The sequence below is a fragment of the Pogona vitticeps genome, chromosome 3, assembly GCF_051106095.1.
Source record: "Pogona vitticeps strain Pit_001003342236 chromosome 3, PviZW2.1, whole genome shotgun sequence".
Taxonomy (NCBI): Eukaryota; Metazoa; Chordata; class Lepidosauria; order Squamata; family Agamidae; genus Pogona; species Pogona vitticeps.
In genome coordinates, this window is record NC_135785.1 from 13,412,515 (window position 1) to 13,430,638 (window position 18,124).

Sequence of the window (18,124 nt, forward strand, 5' to 3'; positions counted from 1 at the left end):
TTGGCAGTTGATACTGTGAAGTAATAATACAGTTGGATACATGGATCAGAAGATATTAAATTTTGCTGCCACTGAGAAAATCCTTACATTGTAGAATAAGAGGCCATGTACAGTAGCACAAGGTAATTGTTGACAGATTCTAGTGGCGTATCTGCACTGTTACTGCTGTGTGTTGAGAAACAGTGAAAGTACAATGCCTATCGTAGGATTCTAAACATTCTGACTTAGACTGCAGGGTCAGAGAACCTGTTCTACTTATTGTGTTCTATGTGATGTTTTTAACAGGGATGTAGTGATTTCTCCTGCCCTCTCTATTGTTCTTTTCCTTTGCCCTTTTCTCCTCCATAATCCCACAATTTGCTGCTATCCCTGCCTGCAATGATTATCTACACATGACAACAGGTCCTTGGATGCTATTCAAAACAGTATCCCTACAACAAATCCACCACATTTGTCGTCGTTGTCGTCATCATCTTAGAACTATAGAGCTGGAAGCAACCGTATGGATCATCGAGTCCAACGCCTGTCAAGAAGGCACCGTAGCATAACTTTAAGTAGCTCTGAGTTCATAAACAGCAGCCACAACATTTATAATCTTCATCAGCTGATGGAGAATGCCGGTGTGAATGCTGCCAAAGTGATGTGTTCATTCAAAGAATGTACCCTGTGGATGCTGTTCTTAGTACCATCCATGCAATAAATGTCCCTAATCCAAATATAAGGTGAAAGCCAAGTGTGAAGCAGTAAAGGAACATGAGTTTGCATGGTTTTAGCTAGTGAGATTATACAGAGAAGAGCCTTTGGGTTTTTCTGCTCTGTAAATGTATATCCTCTTTATGCCAATGTGTATAATATACTGTAAATGTTACATGCATATGATACTTCACATTTATATATGTGTATGTGTGCACACATAGTTGGTTAGAATCCTATTGGTTAGTTAGGCAGGCATAAGTGCAGTGCAGCAAACTGCCACATTATATTGACACTTGTTAATTAGTTGCTTGTTTCCCTCATTGTGCTACAAGTCACATGACTGCCTCATAAGGAGGGATACAAGTAGACATTTGTTAACTAGCAGGATTTGTCATTGTAACTGATGCCTTTGCACTTACACCTGTGTAACTGACCAATAAGATTTTGATCAATATTACAGTATTAAACATATACAATATGTATGATTTATGCCTATACATCATTCAATGGATGTGTATGTTGTGTGCCATCAAGTTGGAATGAATTTACAGTATATCAACCCAAATAAGGCTTTTAAAATAAGTGAGATATTTAATTTGTCCAATCCCCTTTTAAAGGCATCTAGGCCAGATCCCATCACCACATTCTGTGGCAAGACGTTCCACAGACTAACAACACACTGGGTAAATAAATATTTTCTTTTGTCTTTTCTCACTCTCCCAACACTCCATTTGAGTGGATGTCCCCTGGTTCTTGTATACACTATCCACTTTATCCATCCCCTGCATCATTTTATATGTTTCAATCACATCCCCCCTCAGGCGCCTTTTCTCTAGACTGAAGAGCCCCAAACTCTGTAGCCTTTCCACATAAGGGAGGTGCCCCAGTCCAGTCATCATTTTACTTGCTCACGTCTGCACCTTTTCCAGTCCCACTACAGTATGTCATTTTTGCGGTGCGGCGACCAGAACTGTACTCAATAACCCAGGTGCAGCCTTACCAGCATTTTGTACAATTGCATTATAATGTTGTCTGTTTTATTATCAGTCCCCTTTTTAATGATACCTAGCATGGAATTAGCCTTCTTCACTGCCGCTGCACACTGGGTTGACACTTTCATTGAGCTGCCCACCAGCCCACCAAGATCTCTTTCCTGATCTGTCACGGACAGCTCAGAACCTATTAACTGATAACTAAAGTTTTGATTTTTCACCCCAGTGTGCATTGCTTTACATTTTCCTATACTGAAACACAGTGGCTTATATGAGTTGTGTACTGAATGCAGAACTCCATTGGTATGCCCCATAGTCAGGGATACTGTGGCAAACAAGAAGCTATACAAGTGGTTAGCCATTTGGGGTGGATCTGTACAGTGTGAATTTCCATACTGAGCAGCAGATTGGACTGGACATACAGTAGTATATAGTACTGTTATTAAGTACAATACAAGCATCTTCCTGGAAAATAGATTTACTGGATTAGCACCCCTCTAACAGAAAGAAGGCTGGACTGGAGGAATCCCAAACCAGAATTAAGATTGCCGGAAGAAATATCAACAACCTCCGATATGCAGATGATACCACTCTGATGGCAGAAAGTGAAGAGGAATTAAAGAACCTTGTAATGAGGGTGAAAGAGGAGAGTGCAAAAAACAGTCTGAAACTCAACATCAAAAAAAAACTAAGATCATGGCCACTGGTCCCATCACCTCCTGGGAAATAGAAGGGGAAGATATGGAGGCAGTGACAGATTTTACTTTCTTGGGCTCCATGATCACTGCAGATGGTGACAGCAGCCACGAAATTAAAATATGCCTGCTTCTTGGGAGGAAAGGGATGACAAACCTCGATAGCATCTTAAAAAGCAGAGACATCACCTTGCCGACAAAGATTCGCATAGTCAAAGCTATGGTTTTTCCTGTAGTGATGTATGGAAGTGAGAGCTGGACCATAAAGAAAGTTGACCGCCGAAGAATTGATGCCTTTGAATTGAGGTGCTGGAGGAGGCTCTTGAGAGTCCCCTGGATTGCAAGGAGAACAAACCTATCAATTCTAAAGGAAATTAAACTTGAGTGCTCACTAGAAGGACAGATCCTGAAGCTGAGGCTCCAGTACTTTGGCCATCTCATGAGACGAGAAGAGAAGACTCCCTGGAAAAGACCCTGATCTTGGGAAAGTGTGAGGGCAAGAGGAGAAGGGGATGACAGAGATGAGATGTTGGACAGTGTCATTGAAGCAACCAACATGAATTTGACACAACTCCAGGAGGCAGTGGAAGATAGGAGGGCCTGGCGTGCTCTGGTCCATGGGGTCACGAAGAGTCGGACACGACTAAACGACTAGACGACAAACAGAAAGAAGGAAAATATACAAAAGCAATAACAATAACTCTTCTCAGTTTCAACCAACCAAGACTTGGGGGAGTCACCAAAATATTTTTATGCCAGATCTGAACTCTCCACAGAACATTCTTCTACACCCTCCCTCTTTCTCTATGACCCCACATGCTATGAAACCTAAGGAACATGACGATTATGAGAACAGCTTATTGTATGACCCTTTTGACCATTATATGGATCCACAAACTCCATTTGTCCATGAAATAACTATCAGATTTGTATTTACATCTTTCCTAGCTTGAACGATTTGCCTTATGAGTTGATATCATTCTGATACTTTATTAAGTAAAATGCCTTGCATTTTATTGTAGGCACAGTTTCGAAACCGTACGATTCAATAAGGTGGGCATTTCACAGTAAATAAATTGCTCTAATTCAACAATATAAAAAGCAAAGCACAGCGGTTTCTCTAGGTCAACTCCTGTTCTAGAGCTATGTGCTCAGTTTTTTAAATACACAGAAATAAACATTGCTATTTGTTAAAGGAAATAACACAAATGTTGCATGCCTCCTGCTTGGCCTTATTTACTTTTTTTCTGCAGCTGACCTGCCCCACCCCCCATGAAGAATGTGAATAATAGACTTGGTCAGCTCAATTTTCTGTTTCATTTAATGCCTTTTTAGAGGTCCTAACAAAGCATTGGGCTGGCTGGATAGCTCCATGGTTTATATTACAGATGGGGATGAATTTAAAAAATGGCAGTTCATTTTGATTCGTTATTCGTATGAATATACAAATATTCTTCGATGAATCAATCAGTAAATTTGTCTGCACTTTATATGGCTATAACACTGGCCGCTGACAACCTAGAGATACCAAATTTGGAGGGAAGTTTCCTCAGATGTGTTTCTACAGATCCTGAAAGGTTGGTGAATATTGGATCACAGATCCCCGAGTTATATAGTCACAAAGAGGAGCCCTCAGGAAAGCTCCCCCAGGTACTTAGAGACTCCAAAATCACAATGGAGTTTCCTATGTCTTTTCCCAACACGTCTGCCAACTTTGGTGAAGATTGGATATCAGAACTCCAAGTTATTCACCCACAAATTGGGTCCCCTCAGGAGAGTTTACCACACGGCACAAAGCCCATGGGATTGAAGAAGTTATATTTAGCCCCAGCAGAATGAGAGGTCCTTTTTGCAGAGGCATGCATGAGGCATCGAGATTGTCTTCAGCTCAGCACAACATTACATTTGCCAGTGAAGTAGAGTTTGCCCTCAGGAGGACTGGAGGCAAGGAGAAATTTGGCAGCAGAGCAGGCTTTTTGGCTCCGTCGGGCCTGAGGAAATTGGCAGCAGGAAAGCAGGATTTTTTTGGCCACATCGGGCACTGAACTGAAGTAGTTGGCAGCAGCAAAATGGTGTGTCTTGCCCCATCGGGGCACTGAGGCAAAAGGCAGCAGAGCAGACTCATCTTCTTCAGCAACATCAGATTTGCCTGCAAAGGAAAGTTTTTTACCCCCAGGAGGCAACTGAGGTTGCTTGCAACTTCCAAGAGCACCAGTGGCACCATCAGATGAACAGGGTTGGTGCTACTAACAGCAGTTAATCCACAGGGCCACGGGGCTGTCAGAAACAGATCAGCTCTTTGCTTTGCTGCTGCAAAAGCGAAACCGCAAGAGCACCAGCAAGCCAGCGAGCAGTGACTGTTCTCACGAACAGAAGTGGGGAACAGCCGGACGGGAAAAGCTTATATGAAGTGTCTGTACAAGTAGATGCACCTTTCAGCAGCACTATTGGCTGCCGGACATGCCAATCCAGGATCTCAGTACTGATTGGAGGGAGCTTCGAATTGGCGCCAGCAAGGTCTGAGAGGCCCCCAAAAGGGGTAACGAATATCGATGAATATGAATGGATCACTGAATAAAACTGAGGAAATATCTGTCAAGCTATATTCATCCTGATTTACAATTACGGATCGACGAATATATGACAAATCGGCTATATTCATCAGAAAAACTGATCCATTTTTATATTCGTCCCTGTAACAGGCAGCCTTGACCTCACCTGTCCATTACAGCTGGACAGTGAACCATCAGCCAATGGTGCGACGGAGGGTGGAACTGAAGGGGAGGTGCTGGTATAAAAAGGGGGGTGAAGAGTGTATGAGAGAGAGATTGAGAGTTCTAGAGAGTGAGATCTGGAGAGATCTTGTGTGAGAGAGAAATAGTTTGTTAGAGGCCTGCGTGTCTGATTGTCAGTGAAGGAAAGTCTATGAGATCGATTTAACTAAATAGCAGTGATTTACACCTTGATTATCTTCCTGTGATTTACCCATTTCATTTTGTAATCAATAAACCAGTTTTGTTTTCGAAGAAACCCTTGTCCTTTTTATTTAAAGGAAAGGTTGGTGGCAGCAAGAGTGTGTAGTGGCGTGGTGGGCATTCTGAGAAGCCTGAGTGGGCAGTGACTTTGGAGAGGCCCGCCACGTTACAGTCCCCATCTCTAATTTAGATATCTGATTGCAGGGCCAGAGGCTAGGAGTTCCATTCCCCACTGTGCCTCCTGAGAGAAGAGCCAGCCTGTGCGTCCTTGGGCCAGCTGCACAGTCTCAGGGAACCCCCTGGAGAAGGAAATGATAAACCACTTCTGTGTATTCATTACCTTGAAAACCCTGGAAAGGGGAGCGGTAAATCAAGATCAACTTGGCAGCACACAATTAGTATTATAGCTAAACATTACATGTGGGCCACCTTTTGACCCATTTCTTCCACACACAAGTCTAGCAAAATACATTTCTTTTTCAACTTCAGTTTGATAGCATGCAAATGCAAGTAGATGAATAGATATTACCTCTGTGGGAAGGTAACGGCATTCTGTGTCTAGTTATGCCAGCCGTGTGAATATGGAAAGTGCCTATGGACAAATGCCAGCTCTTTGACTTACGAATGGGCCCCTAGAGTCAGACACAACTAAATTGTCAAGGTTCCCTTCCCCTTTACCTTTTTTGGTAATAATAATTTTGCTAGTAATAGCAAAAGACACTTCTGTTTCAAGACAACAGACTGGGGACTTGGTTGAACAAATCACTGGCTAGTATTCCACCAGGACATGGACAAGGAACTTTGTCATCTCTGGAGTCAAGAAGCAACAGATCCATGCAGATATCAGCAAGATGGAAACCTGACTCTAATAAATACCAGTATTCATTGTAAAATCTTTAGGGACTGGAAGTGCTATTTGGACCATAGATGGATCAAAACTATTCTAAATCCTGGAGAAACTGGTGTAAGCTGGTCCACGCTACAGTTGATTAATTTCATTCTGCCTTCACAATATAACTGCTGAAAACCCGTATAGATTCCTGGTTCCTTCATTTCACACACAGTAGGGGCTCTGTTACATTACAATGAAAACTGATGTGGCATTTCTTGTACTGTGAAAATATATATCCTAATCATACTGGAGGCCTGGCATATGAAGAAACAAAATTAATGTTATGCAATGTATGCAGTAAGGCATTTTCTCTCAAATAAAGGACAGCGATCTCTGCTTTAATGCCCCCGGGGTCCACTTTAATAAATACTGAATACCAGCCAGGCATTTTCTTGAGTTTTGTTGTCAATAAATACCATCTGTGCACGAAGCACACAATTCAGGAGAGATGCTGATCGTAAGTAAGATCCAGTGCATTATTCTGCTGGCACTCCAACTTGTTTAGCCTTCAAAGGGATAATGAATTTTTTATATACTGCTTGAAGAATTATATTAGCACTTTGTTTAGGCTTAATAGAAATACTAGATTCTCTCCATCTGAATGGAAAATCATTGTCTAAGGAAATGAACACAGTGAGGTCATGTCTTTTACCTCTTTTGAAGGGCTGCAGAAAATGCAGTGAGAATGAAGGGGAAAACGGCTGGCTTTAATGTCTCCCCATTGTCCTATTTCTCCTTGATTTGATCATATCAGGGCAATCTTTTCATTTCGGATTGATGTATTAAAGTAGGAAGAAAGGGATGAAAAGAAAGAGGAAGGAAGAAAAGAAGGAAGAGAGAAAGCAAAGGTTCAAATATTGGTGTACTGTATATAGTTTACTTAGCGCTTATGTTTCTTAAGTATCGCAGCTTCATCTCCTGGGATATTTAGCATATGGGTGGGGAGTAGAGATGGGCACAAACTGCTGATTCAGTGATTCATGCCAGTTCATTTAAATGTTTGGTGCTTCAAAGGCTGCCTCCTCTGGTGACCACCCACTCAGAGGCAGCATCTGGAGGAGGCAAGGCAGGGAAGCCAGGTCACTGTCTCTGAGTGGGTACCTGCTGGAGGAGGTGGGGATTTGAAGTGCTGGACACCTATGTGGCCACTAACCAAATCTCTAGTGGGCACCATGCAGCTCCCAAGCCATTTTTCCAGTTCCCTAAATCCTGCCCAAAGTATTAAATTTTTAAAAGCCCATAAAAATCAGCTGGGAGATTTACCACTCAGAATCCAATCCATGGCTTCTCAGACACTTTTTGAATCTTTTCTGCTGCTATTTTGTATTTATTCAAAGTCAGTTTAACCCAACTATTGATGAAAAAAATGTTTTCTGCATTTATTCTGGTTTAAAATGGGTGCTCCGTACCTTAATTGGTGTAATGGAATAAATAAGTTTCCATCGGACATCTCCAATCAACTTCTTTCCAGGTTGATTATTAACTGTTTCTTTCTCTTACAGAACTCAATGATTACGAGCTATTTAGGCACCAGAGAATTATGGCTCTGTGATTCTTTGATGCCTAAACAATGTTGAATCATGCTAGGTTGCACAGCAATTATGAGTATGAACTAAATATGGAAAGTAAGGATATCAGCTTGATGACCACATGCAGATCAGTTTGCACCACTGTATTCCCCATAAGTATATATGGCTGTGAAAGTTGGATGATGAAGAAGATGGACAGAAAGAAATTTGATTCTTTTGAGCTGAGGGGTTGGAGGAGGCTCTTGCACATTCCATGGACTGCAAAGATAATGAATACAGAAGTGCAGAAGCGCATAAAACTGGATATACCACTGAAAGACAAACAAAATGTAGAGTGTTATTTTGGCCATGTCATGTGATCAACATCATTGGAGAAAGATGTTATGCTCAGAATGACCAGTGGCAAAAGACAATGAGGACAGTAAAGAACATATTTAGATGTAATCAAAGTGGATGCTAGCCAAAATATAAAGCAGTTGAAAGAAGTTTTCAAGACTGGAAATCATGGAGAGAGCTGGCTCATGGAATTGCCAAGAGTTGAATATTACTGAATGGATAATTCGATTCGAAAGCAAAAGGAGTTTTTTCCCCCTCCTGTGCCCATCTCTGGTATTTGTCATGACTATACGAAACCTCAATTTTTAGAGCCACTAACTATGGCTCTGGATGACTCTGGAGATGGGATATTGCATTCATATCCAGAACATCCAATGAATACCTGCTTGGTCAATGTCTGAAGCAGGATTACTAACCTGAGTGAGATGGCTCTTCTGAGAAACCAGCCGTCTTCTTGTTCTTATCTTATTTCAGATTTGGAGAAGGTGGTGTACAAAGAGTACAACATGAAGCTGAGGAATGGAGATCTTTGTTAGAACTGCCATTGTAAGGTAACATAAAAGCTCTGCTTCTGATTATCTTTTTTTTCCTCCTGAGGTTGACATGATGATTGTAACAATGCTACCAAGCAATTTGCCTTTATGGCATTAGGCATCAGCTAGAAATTTATTGTTTTATAAAGCATTTCTACATCTGCTGATCAGCTCATTATTCGAAGAGCTTGAATACATTCATTGTAATGAGGGGGCTAAATATGATGCTTCTCATCTCTTTGCATTGTTCAACAGTTCTTGTGATTAGGCATCCCAGATGATTTCACACAAGGGATGCCGGTACACTCAGAATTTATGCCACAGGGAGATGGTTCTTCTGTCGTGTGCATGCCCAGTTTGCCACACTGTGACACATTGATTGATGTATTATGTATGCATGTAAGTTATGTCTATATGCATGTTGACATACACATATTAAATATTTTTATAACCTGCCTTTTATTAAAACACTTCAAAACACCAACAAAATGTTTCAGCAACATAAAAATCATTAAATTTTGATATTCTAAAAACTCATTTAGTTGCCATTTTACTCAGTAATGGAATGAAAATTCATTGGAACAATGTGAAACCTTTCCAGAATGGAGAAGTCTTACTCTGGTACCTATAAGACATAAAGACAGGATGAGCTAACCTCCTGAGTTCATTTGGCAAGCATTGTTGTTGTTGTTTAGCTGGTCAGTCGTGTCCAACTCTTCATGACCCCATGGACCAGAGCACGCCAGGTCTTCTTGTCTTCCACTACCTCCCGGAATTGGGTCAAATTCATGTTGGTGGCTTCAATGGCACTGTCCATCCATCTCGTCCTCTTTCGTCCTCTTCTCCTCTTGCCCTCACACTTTCCCAACATCAGGGTCTTTTCCAGGGAGTCATCCCTTCTCATGAGATGGCCAAAGTATTGGAGACTCAGCTTCAAGATCTGTCTTTCCAGCAAGCACTCAGGGTTGATTTCCTTTAGAATTGATAGGTTTGTTCTCCTTCCAAACCTAACCACTCTAAAGGAAATCAACCCTGAGTGCTCACTGGAAGGACAGATCCTTCCAGCATAGGAAAGAGTAAATGAACAAGCATTGAGTGAGAGCTCCTCAACAGTGGAATGGACTACCTTACAAGATGGTGTCCCTTTTTAGCTAGAGGTTTTTCAAACAGAGTTTGGACAGCCATCTATCAAGGATGTCTTGGCAGTAGAGGACCTAGATCAGCAAGATGGACCTTAGGGTTTCCTAAATCAGCAGCTGGTTAGATGAACTTTAGGATCCTTTCCAATGCTTTAATTTTTGTGATCTCTATGAATCTGTACTGCTGTGCTGATAGACGCATCTGAGCAGATAAGAAAACATCAGAACTTTGGAAAATTGAAAATTTCAGGCTGTTACTCCTAGTCTCCCACTCCAAGTGACCTTGAAAGTCTGGAAGGAGGGCTTCCTGGTCAAGCCAGAAGTTCACCCTATACCTGAAAAAAGCAAAGCCATTGTGATTTTAGGCTGTTAGGGTGATTTCTTGTAGGATACTCATTCTCGTTTCTGATATGTTAACCAAATAGACTACCTGCCAGGTGGCCTAAAAATCTCTTAAATAAATAAACAGCTGGATATCTGAAGGTTTAGGGATTTCCAGAAGGATCTATAGTGGCTTAAAGTTTTAGAAGGAGAAGAAAATCAAACTGAAAACTTTCTAATTATGTTTGACTACCTGAACACTCTGTCAGATTGATCTTAATGGCTAATGAGTCTGTGGATGACAAAATGCTAAATATTGAACACCCCTTACAGTGTTTTGACTTCAGGTTTCATAGCGTATTCCCTCAGAAAAGTGAAGAAAGTGCTTAATTATTTGAATAATTCGAGTGGTAAATATTTTATTACCTCCACCACAGGTGCAGCCTCAGCTCCTGTTCTGTCACAGATTTCATCTTGTACTGTTTACAGTGCCTTTTAAAAACTGTGACTAAGCATTTCCCCCTATGAGAAGGAAAAGGAGCATTTGTTGAAAACTTTATCAAAAAGGAAAATACAAAATCAAAACTATAACTTGTTTAAAGAAGATGGATTAGTCTCGAAAAATCATGGAATTTATTCTGTGGTAGATGCCATGACAACAAAGTTCTTATGAAACCTCAAAAACAATTCGCAATTTGTCATAAGCATTATTTGAAAGAATGCCTCTGGCCCAAGCTTCACAGGTTAGCACATTGCTAGAAGCAGAGCTCTTTTAAGTGGGTTCATCTTCTGTCCTTTAACACATAGTGTATATGCAAAGTGGGTCTCACCAAATACAGTAATAAACAATTGCTCTTTTATAACTGTAAGTGGAAAATTCCAAAGTACAAACTGAGCATGAGCAGGAATGGATAAGTAAAGTAACTGTTGAAAGCAACTACAATAAGGACAGCTTCCTCTGATAGGTTGTTTAGAGTAGACTACATGATCAGACAATGTTTTATATATTATAATGCCCTTATTCATTCATTCATTCAGTCAGTCAGTCAGTCAGTTGGTTGGTCGGTCAGTCATTTTTGCCCCATCTTTCTCCTTAAAAAGGACCCAAAATGCCCAAGAACAAATCAGCAGCCAGTGAAACTGCTGTAACAGGAGGGTTATGTGATCTCTGTGACCATCCCCAGTGAATATAAACGTTGATATCTACTCTGATGCCCAGTTATAGACACTTCCATATTCCACATTCTCTTTATTCACCCTCCCAAGACATACTAGCCCTCCCCTTGATGTTTCATTAGCCATGGCACCCATGGCATTCACACATAAAGCATAAATGTCTGTGAGAAGGAAGCCATTCCCAATAACAATTTCCCCTAAGGATGGGAAGCAGTGCTCAGAGTAATTTTACCCTGGAATCATAACTGGAAAGGGAAGAATGAAATTTCACTTTATCTGATAACTGCAGTCCCAATTAAAATTGGCTCTGCTATTACTTTTTTAAAAATGAGGTTCCAATGTTACTTTTAAAATACCCTTATCCCTGTGTGCCCGGATTTGCCTTGACTCAAAATAAAGTAGTGCAAATTAGCACAGCGTGAACAACATAAAGTATTATTCCTTTTTGAATGGCCTGTCTTTCAAAGAAGTTTGTTCTCCTTCAAATGTTCTGGTTTATAGATTTACCGTATTAATCCGCCTCTTTATGCTTCACCTATCAATATGCTGCTTGGATGACAAAAGGGATGAATCGCAAACTGCAAAAACAGTAGGTAATACAGATTCCAGTGGCGGATCCTCGTTTGATTTTGACTCCTGCAGAAGGAGAGAACTTTACTGGGCCTGCAAGGTTCTAGAAAATATCTACAAAGTAGAACTGTGCGATCAGCCAAATTCAGAGTGTTTTGTGTTGAGCTCTGACTCAAAGCAGAATGGTCATATTCACTTCCAAGGCAAGGCTTAATGATTCCACAGATCTCTTTGGATCCAGAGAAAATGGATTTTGATGAGCACAAATTGAGCTTCTTTCATTTTAAAAGTACAGTTTAGAAGAGCCTATTATGCAAACTGTTGAGTCTAGCTGTTCGTAATGTGGCATGAATGCCATTAAGAAGGAAAGCAGCAGGGTTCTGAATTTGGCCATTGTCAGGGAATATCCAGGGAGCAGACTGAACATGAAGATGGTTTGCCTTCCCCACTATGATGATATGCACTGTCTTAGTACTTAAAATATTACAGTAATTGCATTGTTTATGAAATGACCATTTTAAGTTATGTCATTGCAGTTCAGATTCCAGAAAGCCATGAAACAGCATGCTATAGTTGATGCCTTAACTGATGTAACAGTTTTGATATGCATTTCAGTACACAGTAATGCTATGCAAACCATGTTGACTTATAACTTATCCTCCCTGAATGCTCACTTTCTCTTGAACTTTCAATGTTCAGATGTGGAGGATGGACTGCACGGGACCAGCAAAACTGCAAAAAGAGAGAGAGAAAATGGGGAGAAAATCCTCTTCTAAGGCTTAGAGCCATGGGACTAAAAGTTGTGACTTAGAAACAGTAACAGAGAAACAACATGGAAAACCAGCTTCTGTGACAGATAACCTCCCAGTCAGTAGCTCATGAGTTCTACCCAGGAAATATACCATATTTTTCGCTCCATAAGACGCACCAATTTTTTTAGGAGAAGAAAACAGGAAAATATAATCTGTTTTCTTCGCTCCATAAGACGCACAGACTTTCCACCCCCCCTGTTTTGTGGGAAAAAAGTGTGTCTTATGGTGCGAAAAATACGGTAATAAAAATATAATCACGACAGGGAGGGGAGGATCCATTGTAGAAAAAGAAGGAGCTATGAAATCCCAATGGCAGTGCTGATCCTTTGCAGGGGCAGGACATTGTTAGTGGGATTACAGGAAAAGTCTAAAATGCAATTGAGACCTAGTCCAAACTGGATAGAAGTTGTGTTGGCCAACAAAAAGACCAGTTTGAGATTGGCATTACAGCCTTTTTTGGATGGAGTTGAACGTCCCTGCCCCCAAAGTTCACAGCCCAGCAGTGCTCTTATTGTTCCTTGAAAGCTAGGTGGCTGCTACAGTATGTTCAGGAGTGCCTTTGCTCTTCCTTTTGTTGCTGCCCTTTCTAGAACTTCCAGTTTGCTTCTGAGTTCAATCCAAGGTGCTGGTTTTGATTTCCAAAGGTCTAAATGGTTTGGGGGCACAGTATCTGAAAAACCACGTTCTTCAGTAGAGACATGTCCAGAGTTTGAGATCCTCAATCCACAAAGCGGATTGTGTGTATGCACAAAACTTTCTTGATAGTAGCACCTTGATGGTGGAACTCCTTCCCATAAGAATTTAAGCTGGCCCCATCTCTGTTGAGCTTCTTGTGGGCAACTGAAACAGTATCTTTCCAAAGCGCATTTGATATCTATGAGTAGTTATCTAAAAACTGGGTTTTGGAGAATATTTCTGATGTTTTTGCTTAATGTTTCAAATCTTTGTAATTACATGAGCCTATAGTTGAGATGTGAACGTTTGAACATATAGGTTGCTAACTATCCTTATAGTTACAGTCAGTGTAAACTGCTGGGCTCCAGTCCTGTTAGACAATATAAGAATGCTTATCGTTACAGTGGCAGCTTGCCAGATTTTGATTTGCAAGCTATTGTAAATCAGTAGTTGCAAAATAAATATAAATTTCCACTATGTATTTTTGACTATGCATTCAGGTCTCTAGAAATTACTGGTCCTGGAAAAGAAAATGTTTTCAGTTGGAAGAGAAATGCAAACATTTGAGAAAAATATAAATATAGGAAGGGTACTCACTTAGCAACACCATACAATGTAACATGCAATGTCACACACAAAAGATACCAACAAACAAGCAGCAATAGAAAGAATAGCAGCAAACAAAATGGAGTTTCCCTTATAGATTCAGACTGGTTTGGCTGGGTAAACACTTTGAATAATTTTCTGTATGTTGCTTATAATATGCTTAAAAGCTAAAGACTTCTTAAAGTTATAATGCTTTTTTTACTTTTCAATGATGTATTTTAGTGTTGTAGTCTCTGCTTTTTCATTGTGCCTTTTAAGTCTATAAGCTCTTGCAATTTTAAAATGTAATTGAAACATTCCTTTTTGTATTTATTGTATCTTATATGCTCTTGTATTTTGGACTGAAATCTGACTTAAGTTTTTGCCTGCAACTTAAGTTTAGTTTTCATATTTTTCAAAGGTTTTTTGCCTACAGTTTTTATATATCTGTAAGATGTTTGGATGCTTTCCAACATCTTTGAAGTATTTTATGTATCTGGAACATAGAAGCAATGAAGATAAATAAAACTTGTAGAATTAGTCAAGCTGTTTTTGCCTGGAATTATTGCAACAATGACAAGACTTATGTCTTGATAATTAGATGAATTTTGATACTGTTTGGAAAAGTCTGATGTCATTCAGGAATTAGCCCTTTTTGGGATAAATGCCAGTTGTGATTAACACAAGCTTGTGATTCCCCCCACCCCCGGAGGTCTATAAAGTTGTGTAGGGCTTTTATGGAGATGTTCAGCATTAGACCATCTGATCTGACACTATTGCACCTCTTCTTGAGAGTCCTGGTGAGCAAAAAAAAAAAAAAAGGAATCAATCAGTTATTCTCACTAATCAGCTCTGCTACACATGGGGTATAAAACTAAGAGCTAGACCACAGGTAAGGAAACCTTGGTACATTTTATATATAACCCCCTTTCTCCTCAAGAGAACCCAAGGCAGCCACTAAAACCCCCTTTGCTGTTCCTCATAGATCCTTCCATCTTCCTTCATCTCCTACATAAAGCTGATTTCTTTAGAATTCATCACTCCATGGAGTTCTAAGAGACTCCACCTGGTCCTCATTTTTCCTGTTATGAAATACAAGGAGCATGTGTCTGGCTGCCTTGGGAGGTGCTGTTTCTCAGCACCTTCAAGTGGTAGTTTCAGGAGGTTCTGTGTGGACATTACATTTCCTTCAGGAAATGAGAGCAGTGCATCGAAATGACTTCCCTTGGGAGTGGTTCCTTCAAAGCAGCAAGAACACTCTGAGAAAGTTGCACAGCCCTAGTGTGTACCTGGTGTGTGCGAATTTCTTGCAGTGCATCTGAGCTCAGCATGGAGAGGTTCTTTAAAAGAGTTCTTTAAAATTTTGAAAGAGTTCCCAAAGATGTAAAACAACTGAAGTAACTTACACACCGGCTTTAAGTCTAGAGAGATGTAACTGTTTATTGAATAGACCAACCACTGGATGTAGTAGCTTGTATGATAAACAATAGTAGAAAATATCATTGTTATATGTTTGAATGATCCTTTTCCTCTTTCTTTTTTTTTAAAAAAATGCTTTACCTCTAAATATTCAGATAATCTTATTATCAACAGCTTCTCACATAATCGTTGGTATCTGAGGTATCTGTCTCAGTATAACAAGTAGATAAACAAATAACCCCTGAAGTATTGTGGTCTCTTTAAGACTAGCACATTCATTCCAGTGTATAATCCATGAAAATTCACACGTAAGTAAATGGGTTAGTTTTAAAGGTGCCATAGTACATCTGTGTTTGCTTCTGTTATATAACTAGCATTTCCACATGATTTGGGGAATTATTGTGGTCCAGCGATCTTAATGGGTCATATGTTTTGAGCAGTAGATGTTTACATTGATACATCCTTGAGTGGGAAGACCAAAAAGAAGCACAAAGGTAATTTACATTCAATGGAGATCTGGTAACAAATGAAAATAGCACAGTCTGGCTTCATTTTCCTTCCAGTCTTCAGGAGGCAGTTTCACAGCTCTGCATACACTAATGCGGGAATAAATGCTCAGCACATTATTGTTGTAACATACCAACACCAAGTACTTCAGCATTAACATCTGACAAGCCAGCTGTCATCTTTCCAAAAATACTTGCTGTCTAACGACTATAGCAATCACTGCTACCATGGCTGTTTCAAGCCCAGGGAAGAAATTCTGCTCTGGGGCATTTTGACAGCATGATAGCTATCGGAGTGACAGGGTGTTGGGTTTTCTCCCCCCTAATTTTTTTGCTGTAACACTTAGACATTTGAAAAGCCTATGCACAGTTGTTTTCCTACCACTTTACTTTGTCTTGTTTCAGGGTGATTTTTCTTTCTTTCTGAGGGGTATTAAATGATTTCTGGTACAACTAGTGTTCACATTTTCAGTTTGATGGGATTCCTCCTCACCCAGGAAACATCTGGTGAGGTGAAAAAAAAGAACAGGAAGGAGATATAGTACCTTGAGAAATCTCTCCTCAACCTTTGAAGGCCTGGTGCAGAATTTCTATCCTACAGAGGGTACGACTTACATTTTCCCCACATATTTCACTTTTAATTGAAATAATATTAGCTGTGGGTCTGATGGCAATTTTAATTGTATTTTAATTGTATTTTAATTACTTTATCTTTTACTGTATTGAATTTTAATTATTGTAAGCCGCCCAGAGACCTCTGGGTAGTGTGGGCGGCATATAAATTGAATAAATAAATAAAATAAATAAATATAGCATCACTAGCCATGTCTGTGGAAGGTAGGGCTGTTAATCCTCAGTTGTCTCATCCTTACACAGGACAGGGAAATATAACACTCTTCTCACTGGCACTGATGAGGAACTTCTTAGCACTCTTGACAGAAGGATCATATTGCAGAGAATGATGCTGTGTGAGAGAAGTACCATTTTGTGTGAATTGTCCAAAACTGGGATGGCCTGCTGGTTTATTTAAGACTCTGAAGCACAAATGGGTTGTTTTCATCTGTCAAACAATCTGCTTTGCTTTGCCCTGCTCTGCTTTGCTTCTCAAAAGAACAGGATACTACAGACATTTTACACAAATTACAAAGAAAGACCTTAGTAGTTATGCTCATTCATCCCTTAAACATTACTAATCATATTTTGGTGTGAGCTTTCATGGTATGAAGCTCTCTTCATCAGAAATTTTATGTAGAAACTTATAAATCTGACACATAAAACAGCTTATAAATGAATTCTAAACCCAGTTGGCTGATTATACACAAAAACATACATGGGAACACTGGCAACTGCCTTATAGCAGATCACACTTTTTGTCTTTCTTGCCCAGAACTGCCTGATTTTATTGGCAATTGTTCACTAGGAGGTCTGGCAGAAATATCTTCCATCACCAGTTACCTGACCTCTTCTTTTTAAACTAAAGGTGGGTCAGAAACTGAACCCAGGTTTGTCATCATGATTCAAGATCCTTGAAGATGAAGAGACTTCTGAGACAACAGATGAGAGAGGGCTCAGTTACAGAAAGTCATCACAAAATGTCAATTTCCTTACCACCAGGTTTCCTATGAAGTCCCCAGTGACTAGACTCCTGCGTCCAGAAGAAGTCCCATTGCCATCCTCAGATTCTGATGACACCAGCTATGAAATACTACCACATTCTAGTCATTTCTGTGTTGTAGCAACCTGGTGCCGCTAAACAGATCAGGACTCTTCAAGGGAGGAACCCTCAGCTTAAATGTGGTAAGGAGGTGACAAAAGTTTATGTAAGCCAACATCATATCTTAGGCTTGTTGTTGTAACATGCTAACACACTTATCTAGCTTCTAGCCTGTTACTCGGAGCTCTCCATGGTGCTGTTTTCTCCATGACCAGGTTCTGGCTGAATCAGGACAATCTTCTGCACACAGTACATTTACTCTTCAGAAACTAGACAAAAAAAATATGAGTTTTTGCTACATTCCGAGGTCAGAAGAACCAAGAATGTGTTCTGTGTGAAAACATCAAAGAAAGCAAATATGAGCATTCTGAGTATCAAGACAGTAGAGATAATCAATGTTATGTTTTTCTCCCTCTTGGTGTCACTGCAGGGTAAAGTTTTAACATCCAGATGGCTTTATAAATGCTTTCCAAAGTTTAGTAACTATTGTATGCCAGCAAACATTCGTGTACTGTGGGAGAGAGATTGTTATGGCAGTGAAAGGGCAAAAGCCACACCC

The 18,124-nt window shown here is 40.1% G+C and overlaps 1 long non-coding RNA gene across 1 annotated transcript in view; it reads left to right on the forward strand.

Annotated features, from left to right (window-relative positions):
• LOC140706076 (uncharacterized) overlaps positions 1-18,124 on the forward strand; it is an 86,237-nt gene that overhangs the window by 51,758 nt on the left and 16,355 nt on the right. The window contains exon 2 of the long non-coding RNA XR_012085803.2: positions 1-18,124. This exon is cut by the window's right edge and continues 16,355 nt beyond it. This is a non-coding gene — a long non-coding RNA (uncharacterized LOC140706076).